This window comes from Ceratotherium simum, chromosome 24, assembly GCF_057802395.1.
Source record: "Ceratotherium simum simum isolate JZ-2026a chromosome 24, ASM5780239v1, whole genome shotgun sequence".
Taxonomy (NCBI): Eukaryota; Metazoa; Chordata; class Mammalia; order Perissodactyla; family Rhinocerotidae; genus Ceratotherium; species Ceratotherium simum.
The window spans coordinates 9,672,238-9,682,244 of NC_141923.1; positions in this window are offsets into that span (position 1 = coordinate 9,672,238).

Consider the following 10,007-nt stretch of genomic DNA (forward strand, 5'->3'; position numbering starts at 1 on the left):
CAAACACCTGTCTGCGCCTGCGGGGGCTGCTCGTCCAAAGGCGGCGTGTCTCCGCGAGTGTCTTCTGTTTCAGCTTCTCTGACCGTGTGCGCTCTCAGCAGAGTGCACAAATGGCAGGCAGAGCCGAAGTTCAGCAATTTAAAATGAGGAATCCACGTTTGTACTAAATGGTTTCAGGATTAACAATTAATTGTCTTAACATTAATTCAAATTTTGTATATTGTAAAAAGGTACGTGACTTAAGAGAAATCATTTAACGTTGCATCAGTTTTCTTACACCTGCACTGGGTATAATTCCTCAGGATTGTGAGGAGTGTGGCGGGGCTAGTGTTCTATAGTGAGCAGTCTTTTCCCTGTTTCCCTTCACGTCCTCTTGACCTAAAGACATGAAAGAGAATGTCCATCAAGTTCTTTAAGGTCCTTGAAAGTAAGGGACTATGCAAATGCAAAGATATTCTTTCGTATCTGCAAATGCATCAACTGGACATACCAGTTGGTATCAAATAGAATAAGTCAAATATAAATTTGTGAGTCTTAGGTTAAAAAGGAAGGTTATTGGTATAGTGTATTGATAATGAAAGAAAAAAAAGATTTCTTTCATTACCAAGAAATCTTATTTCTGTTTACTGGAAGATACAGCTAGTCTTTTCATAGAAGAATAGTCAAGTGCTTTAACGCCAATTTATTTTTTAGGATCATGCTAGGCACACTCCCTTTATAGACTTTATATGCACAGTTGCAAGTCAGCCAGTTTAAATCAGAAGTATTTTCTTTTCACCGTAGCGCCTGCAAATCAGAGCTAGAAAAGGCGTTCTAACCACCATAATGGCTTCTTTTGGGACAAGAAATTTAAGTGAGTTTCAACAATTCATATTTTGAGATGTCAGCAGTTTTTTAAAACAGGCATTAGAGATACAGTTTCGCCTCCTGTAACAACTGTTGGCCCCTTGGTTTCAAGCATCTTGCTTCATAGTAAGCACTAGAGTGCTGTCTGGCTATTCCAAGAGGTTGTCAATGTGATGTGGGCTCAAAGACGTCTCTAATGCTCTGGGTGGTTGGAGTAGCAGCCCCTCCTTTAAAAATTATGTTTACTTTGCTGTATCACATGTGTTTCGTGTATATGAAATGGCAGCTTCCAATTTCTAGTTGGTTTGTCTTACATGTTTTGTATAGCTTGTCGGTCACACAGGACTATTTGCTTTTTCATTGCAAAGTTTGGTAGGGGCACTGAGTTCGACTCTGATGTTAGTCCATCCTGACTGATTTTGGACATTGAACTGATCTCACCACAAGTCAAAGAACATACGTTGTGTACGTTGACTCTTGTTGCTAAGTTTCCTAATTTTCCTAGTTAGGGTCATTATGGATGTATGTGAATACTTGAAGAATACTGATGCTGTATGAGTATTTTTGTGGAACTGTAACTTGTCAGTGTGACTATTTAAAACATTATGAAATTAAGAATACAGAATACTCTTGAAGAAAATTAAAATATTTACTCTTTGGAGTTTGTTTTAAACACTGTTGTCTTTCGCCGAGAACTGTTCCCAAAACCCGTATCAAGTACTTTTTGGGGTGGGGGGGTGCATGGGTCTGCGTCAGCTGCTGTTATTGGAAAATGGTGTTCTACGATCCTGGTACTGCTGATGGGAAGTCTTGTATCTACCTGCTACTGGTTTCTGAGATATTTAGGGCATATAATGTTAAAATTTGCCTCTCCTCCCCTGTTTTGGATATTAATCGCTAGATTAGTTATCTTATCCCTACGATGTAGACTTGTGGCAAACACATCTTGTAGTTTTGGGCTTAGGGACCTAGGTAAATACTTGATAAATCTGTTCTCTTTGGAGGAATATTTTTACTTATAAAAGGGATATTTAAAAGAATTTTTTTTTTTTTTAATGTGGCCACAGACACTCAGCGGGAGTTTTATTTATTTATTTTTTGTGAGGAAGATTAGCCCTGAGCTAACGTCTGTTGCCAATCCTCTTTTTGCTTGAGGAAGATTGGCCATGGGCTAACATCGTGCCCATCTTCCTCCACTTTATATGGGACGCTGCCACAGCGTGGCTTGATAAGTGGTGCATAGGTCCGCGCCCAGGATCCAAACCTGCAAACCCCAGGCCGCCAAAGCCAAGTGTGTGAACTTAACTGCTACGCCACTGGGCCAGCCCCAAGAAACACTTATTTTTAAAGACAATACTTTAAAAGAGGTTTTGATGTGACAGGTGTCACTATGTAACCATCCACCTTGGGCAATCAGGGAAAAATCACAAGTCACACTTCACACATGGCTGTTGTGAGAGAGGGAAGGGAACTTTGTGAGATACTGATTGTGGGCTAGGTATTGTGGTATGTTCTTTATATAACCTTGTGGCCCCTCTGAGAGGCAGTTAGTGTAGTCTCTCTTTTCCAGAGGAGGAGACTGAGGTTCAGAGAGGTCAAGAAACTTGCCCAAGGTCACATGGTTTGACTCCCAAACCCCATACTCATTCTAGGACTTTTATATAAGAGGAACTTGAGCAGTTGTCTAAATTAGTAAAAACTCTTCACAAATTAGGAAACTAAGAAAGGGATTTTGCTAACAGATTGAGATTAAAGGCTCTTAGAATACATGAGCCAGAATGAACTTGCTTATCTATCTCTTCGCCTGCATCTCTAGCCCTTCTCCCCTCTCCTGGCTGGGTGCCAGCCACTCGAGTGGTTCAGTTCTGCCACATCCCCTAAGCAGGGGTTAGAGCCACCTGGAGAATTTTTTTTTTTTTTAATGCTGAAGCTCTGGCCCCACTCAACACCAATTAAATCAGAATCTGAGGATGGAGCTAAATCAGGGTCTCTCCACCTTAGCACTCTGACATGTGGGGTTAGGTAACTCTCTGTTGTGGGGGCTGTCCTGTGCCTTGTAGGATGTTTAGCAGCATCCTTGGCCTTACCCAGTAGATGCAAGTTAGCAACCTCTTCCCCAGCCGTAAAAACCAAAAATATCTCCAGGTATGGCCAGATGTCCCCTGGGCGGCAAAGTCTGTCTGGTGCAAACACTGGGCCAAAAGCTCCCATGGTGAGAATAATGTGCAGCCTGGAGCCAGAGCTGTGCCTGGAAGTCCTCCCACATAGCTTCCTCTTCGTCCGGAATGCTCTGCCTGGTTCCTCCTTAGCTCAGCTCGAAGGTCACCATTTTCAGACAGGCCCAGCCACCCTACCTACCTCTTTCTTCTCCTTTATAACACACACTCCTTAAAACAAACCTTTGTGGCCCTTCTCTCATTTTATAAATCTATATTAATTTGTTTCCCTATTTATTGTCTGGTGGGGTGCATGTATACCTGGTACCTGGGCAAGCACAGGGCCTTGCCCAGAATTAAGAATCAGGGACTGGTGAGTGAATGAATGAACGAATGAACGTAGTGGTATCTAGTCCTACATAGTCACTTAGCAGTTGAGGAAAATGACGCCCAGAGAGGGGAAGTTATTTGCCCAAGATCACATGATTAGTGCTTAAAGATGTCCTTTATTCAATGTAATTTCACTTTTTCTTGGTTTTAGTAATAATACAATAAAATACATAAATATATAAAAAATGAAATGAAAATTCAACATTTGTTGAGTATTCACTACGTGACCGCTCCTCTGTTCCACACTCATCAATGTGGCATTCACACTCGGCATCAGCCAGGGTCCTGGTAGGAAGCACATGGCCACTCGGGCGACTGCGGAGGGTGTAAGGAGGGGACTACTTAGCACAGATGGGCAGGGGCGAGGGAGACCCACAGGTACCTCGGGGCTGACTCTGGGCCACGGAAAGACTTGGTGCCTCTTGCACTGTCAGCTCTGGGCCTGTTCTGGGCCTCAGACGTGAGTGAATGGTGATTTCTCTTTTACTGCTCGCCTTGGTGACAGGAACACAGTGCCGCTCCTCCTTCTCCATCCCGTCTACCGTGAGACCGAAGCAACGCTAAGCCTCATCGCAGGCCTGGAGGGACAGAGAGTGATTCACAGAACCTGTAGCTGAAGGAGAGGGCCTGACAGCAGCTGTGGCCTTAGGTAGAGCAAAGTAGCCAGAGGGGGCCAGAGAAATCCCCATCCTTGGTCCTCTACCCTGCCATCTCCTGCTGGAGCCTCCCCTAGGTGGAACCCAACGGACATATAGTGTCTGCAGCTCAGCCTCCTGGTAGAGAGCACGGTGGGGAGTGGATCTGGAGGGGCAAATGGAAACTATCCAGCATTCACAAAACTGAGGCTTAGGTTAAGTGATCTATCCAAAGCCACACAATGTACTAGTTAAGGAACACTAGTCACTTACGACAGATAAATCCTTAAATCGCAGCAGCTTAACAAAAACAAGTATATTTCTCATTCACATAAAGTCCAGTTGGTGCTCCTGAATATCGGGCCGCTCTCCTCCAAGTGTGATGGAGGAACCCAGGCTCCTTCCATCTTGTGTCTCTTCCTGCCCCAGAACGTCGGAATCCTCCACTGGGATCATGGCACTGGGGAGAGAGGAGGACCGCTTTTATGGCCAGGCCTAGGAGGCATCCCTTTTGCCCACAGTCTATTGGTCAGAATTCTGTCACGTGATCCTTCCAGGGACCCTGGGTACTGTAGTCTTGCTGTGTGGCTAGGAAGGAAGGAAATTGGGGTTGGTGAGCACCTAGCCAGACTCTGCCACACGCAGCTCATAATTTAGAATTTGAATCCAGGAATGTCTGACTCCAGACCCATGCTCTTAGCACGTACTCCATTGGAATTACAGCTAGTTGCACTCTGAGATAATTGGCTACTAACAGAGGTAGGTTTTCTTTTTTTCTCCTGGGCTTGTGTGTTTATATTCCTGAAAGCAGTTCCACGTGGAGCAAACAAATTAAATGCAGCAAACATTTGCTGGGTAATGAGGCAGGGTGGTATAATGTAGTGGTTCTCAAAACTTGTCTGCATATTGGAATCACAGGAGGATCTTTTAAAAATTCCAAAACCCAGGCCACACCCAAGACCAATTAAATCACGATCCCTGGGGTGTATTTTTGAAGCTCCCCAGGTGACTCCATTGTGCAGACAAGTTTGGGAACCACTGGACTAGTGGCTAAGAAAATAGACTTTTAGAGTCAGGCTGCCTGGGTATGAACCCAGGCTCCAGTACTTATTAGCTGTGTGGCCATGGGGAAGTTGCTTAACTTCTCTGTGCTTCAGTTTCCTTTATAGAGCTGCTAATAGGCTTGTTATGAGGATTACATGAGTTAATATATGCAAAGTACTTAGAACAGTGTCTGACACATAGTAAGTACCATGTAAGTGTTAGATATTATTGTTACTGTTTTCTGAATGCCTACTGTGTGCAATGCCCCGGGCTAGAGATGAAAGATACAGTCCTTGCTCTTGGGGAGCTCAGAACCCAGTCGAAAGACATCAAACTCTAAATAAGACAGGTTAATCACTCCCCCATTTGTTCTTTATAAAGGTAAATCAATTTGGTTAGCTCCCAAGAAATCCACTCGTGTTTCACTGAGCTGAGAAAAGGAGCAAAAACCACTCAGAGAAGTTTTAGAATTGGAATTCCTGCTTTGAAAGACACGGCCTGGTCTCCTGGCCCACGGCCATCCGGACATCTGCTTCCCCGGCATTAAACACAGATGGGGGGCAGCCTTGGGTTAGCTGGGGGAGCCAGCTCCCTTGTTAGCCTGATGTTAAGGATTGCCTGGTTACAGGGAAATTTGACTTGAAGGGTACATCTTGGGTAGTATTTGGAAATAAAAGTCAAGGAGGGTGCGAGAGGCAAAGTCTTCTGGGTTTTGGAAAAGCTGAGAAAAATGAACACTAGCACATCCTCACAGTAAGAATTTCTAAGGCTTTCAGAAGAGGGCAAAACATTCTTTTAAATTTAGATGCCACTGAGATATAAAGGAAAACATCACTGTTCAGTGCAAAATACTAATTTTGCTTCCAAAACACTAATGTGGGCATTTTGTCAGCCCAGATTTGGCCTAATTATTTTCAGTGCTGGAGACCTCAAGGCTATAACTCCAAAATACGTTTAACATTTGTTAAAGTTAAGTGCACCCCCTTCCCCCAAATGATGCTATTTTAAAATCAGTATCAATGTCATGGCTCCATAGTCAGAAATCCTCCTTTCGTTTATAATAAACTCTTCTAAGGTCAAATAAACACCTCCCGCTCGTCTCCATTTCAGTTTAACGTTTTACTTTCATTTTTCCCCTCTCAGAACATACTATTTTCATCAAAACCCTTTTTCATCCTTCGTACCAGATTTCATTTTTTTTTTAAATTTATTTTTCTCCCAAAGCCCCAGTAGATAGTTGTATGTCATAGCTGCACATCCTTCTAGTTGCTGTATGTGGGACGCGGCCTCAGCATGGCTGGACAAGCGGTGTGTCGGTGCGCGCCCGGGATCCGAACCTGGGCCGCCAGCAGCGGAGCATGTGCACTTAACTGCTAAGCCACAGGGCCGGCCCCCAGATTTCATTTTGAAATTCATCTTCTTAGCCTTTATGGCCAGTTGCTGAACTGAAGTTTTAGCCGAGTCTCCACCCCAAAGATTCACCCAGAGTGAGCCATGGAGCTTTGCTGCACCTTGGTTTCTCAGTTGGACAGGTTACCTCAAGGGGAAACACGAAGTCAATGGTATGTGACACCCATTTACAATTTGGGTGGCCATTGCCAGTTGCCCTCTTGTAGAATTTGTACCTACTGACATACCCAACAACAAGGTTCATCATTAAAAAAAATTTCTTTCGAAGAGATCTTTTAAAAACATGTTCAAGAGAAATCCTTGCCTTTTCACATTTCCATGTTCTGTCACGCTTTGCAACAGATCTGCTGTAACCCACTTAAAGGGCTTGCTTTGAAAATTGGCACAGCATCCTTTCTGGGGAAGAGCAACCCTCTTCGCGGCCAGCAGGGGACGCCCGCTCTCTTCCTGAGGAACGTTGGTTCAGCGCTCGCCGCCTGCAGAGCCGGACAGCACGTCTGAGCCCGTGCAGCTTCTGATCTCTGCATGTGAGAAGGCTTTGGAAAGGTCCTAACTCTCCCAACTCTTTCACGAGCCTTGGCTGTGTTAGCTTCCTCTTTGTCGAGAACGCTGCTTAAGTGAGAAATAAAAATGTCAGTTTGTTTCACGATTAATTTCTCCCTATAAATAAATACTGAGCTGGGTGGTAACGGCGTACCAGGCCCTTCTGTGAAAGTTGCCCCTCGGGGAGATTTCACAGCAGGTTGATAAGGGCATATTTGAAGCATGAGATAATAGAAGTGTGCTTTATATTCAGAGAAAGATCTTTTGTTGTGTTCTCCCTGCGGGGGTATCTGAAGGTGAGTCTGAAGGAAGCCTGTTGAAGCTTCCCTGCTAGATTCATTCCTCACTGGAAATGAAGCCCCCAGCCCCCTGATCCTGCCACTCAGGGCTGGGACTGGTGTGAGGCGAGTGTGGCGTTTGCCTTGGGCACAAAGTTTAAGGGCACGTCAGTAACCAAGAGAAACAATAATTTACTGCGATGTTTTTAAAAAATCAAAAGTAATCTAAAAACATCCATGGTGAACAAAACATCAACATTTCAAATAAAGCCGGGCTCCGACCCTGCACCTCCACACCCACCTTGACTGCCTCGTTCTCAGCCAGGGCCTCTTGGGTCCTGTCTTTACTCAAAATGTTGATATTTTGTTCACCGTGGAGGAATCTCATTCTTTCCTTCCTTTGCTGACTCTTTCCCAATCTGACCCTCCCCCGCCCCATCACAAGGTTGACAGTAGGACAAGGAAGGGAAAATAACATTGGGGGAAGCCACAGGCATTGGCTGGAGGAAATTATTGTTAAACACCAGAAACGATGCCAAAATCAATAATGGCGAGTTGCTATAAACTGATGTCACTATTTGGACTCGAGGAGAGATTCTGCTGTAGCGATGTTAGCAGACGTTTATTGTATGTGCCACGCATGCCGGAGATGTTCTCAGTGATTTTATATGTCAGGCTATTTAATTGTTCCAACTGATGTTTGTGTGGTCCTCTGGCTCTGCGGCCATCTCCCAGGGCACAGCCACCAAGTCCCCCCCTCGCTCATGCTTTCCTAGGACCATGGCTTCCCCCTTCCCTCTGTTTAGTTCAGTCCTTCAAAGGCTGAAGTCCCACCGCCTCCAAGAAGTCTCCCCAGACCCCCAGCCTTTCCTCGAGGCCGTTGTTGAACAACTGGATCAGATCAGCTAAAATGTGGTTCTCAGCTGAGGGTGGGGGGGGTGGTGATGTTGCTCCCAGGGGACATTTGGTAATATCGGGAGACCTTTTTCATCGTCACAACTGAGGGAGGGCCGTTGCTCCTGGTGTCCAGTGGAGAGACCCAGGAGGCTGCTCAGCATCCTACAATGCCCGGGACAGCCCCACAGCAAAGAGCTATCTGGGCCAAAATGTCCAAGGTGCCAAGAAACGCTGAATCAAAACTTGCTAAGATATGACTGAGGATTTTGTGAAAACTCTCTTGGGAATCAGATTTGCATTTCACCTTCAGACCTTCATGGTTTTGCCCAGAGTGAAAGATGTTTGGAATTTGAGTCCTTTGGAGTAGAAGGCGGGCAAGATGACCCGAGCTGGGGTTAGAGGACACTCCTGTTTTCCTGCCTCAGTTATTAACTAAATGAGGCAGGCAGGGTCAGCAGATGGGGGCCACAGTTTCATCTTTATTTAGCATCTTTATTTCATCTTGATTACTGAGAAGGGCTCAGTGAGACAACATCACTTAAGCATGTGGCAACAATGAGCCTCTTAACTCTGAATCCGGCAGTCAGGCCGACCTACCCACCCGGGCTCAGGCAATGGTGACAGTTTCCCCCTCTGGGGCAGAGCCTCAAACATTAAGCTTACCTCACGGCCGAGAGAAGACCAGAATCTGCACACAGGCCCTTCTCCAGGGGTGAGAATGGAGGAAGGAACTGAGCTCTGTAGCTTCTTTTTGTGAAACTGGTCAATCAGATAAGTCCTTTTCTTCCATGGAGAGGAGTCAGGGGTGAGCAAGAGGCCCAGAGTTCAGGGAGCAATCCCTCCCCATTGAGACCTGGTGCATCTGCCAGGATGGGCTGCGTTCTGCTGCTGTAACAAACTCTCTGTGGCTTTAACCAACAAAGGTTGGTTTCTCCCTCACACTGCATGTTTAATGCAGGTGGGTAGGGGGCTCTGCTCTTCTACTCACTCAGGGTCCAGGCTGTTGGGGTCTCCACATCTTGACGACACCACCATCTTAACACAAGGCTTCAGGGTTTGCTGCAGCAGAGGAAGAGAGAGCATGGGGGACCGTGCTTTTAGATGCTTCTGCCTGGAAGTGACACACAAGTCCCCTCACATTGGCCAAAGGAATGAAAAGGGCACTCTTAGCCTCCATGGTGTGAGGCAGTTCAATCCTCCCTTTTCCCAGAAGGACAGGAGAACTGGAATTATCACTGAGCAGCAATACTGTCTCTCACAGGATGAGGAAGAATTTCCTGCCCCTCCCACCACCCCGCATCAGAAGACAAGATGTCCTCAGGAAGCATTTTCCAGGATCCTCTGTACAGGGCTGAGGACTAGACAGAGCAGGAGAAGAGCTGGCACTGGGTCCAGACCTCACGCTGATGGTGTCACCGTGTGACAGGGCAAAGCATTCTGGGCCTCAGGTTTTCCGTGCATAAAATGAGCAGGCTGCACTAGATGATCTCTCCCACGTCCAGGGAACTGTCTCATTTTACTCTGCACCCCTGTGCCTCACACAATCCCTGGCACGTGTTGGACGCTCAGTAAGTGTAGTCAAAGCAGTGGACGAATCAGCTGCTCTGATTCTCTCTCGGTTTGGGGAAGTCAGGGCTGGGTTGCTCCCAGCATGCTGTCATTATGCCTCGCCCATCAGTGGTTTTTAACTCCATCTGAGGTTGGCTCTGCATCGCTGCAGCCTCCTGCTCAACCCTCAGAAACAGAGCCCCTGACTCACTGGCTGCTGATCACAGATCATAAGTAACTCAGCCCAGACCAGCTGGAGA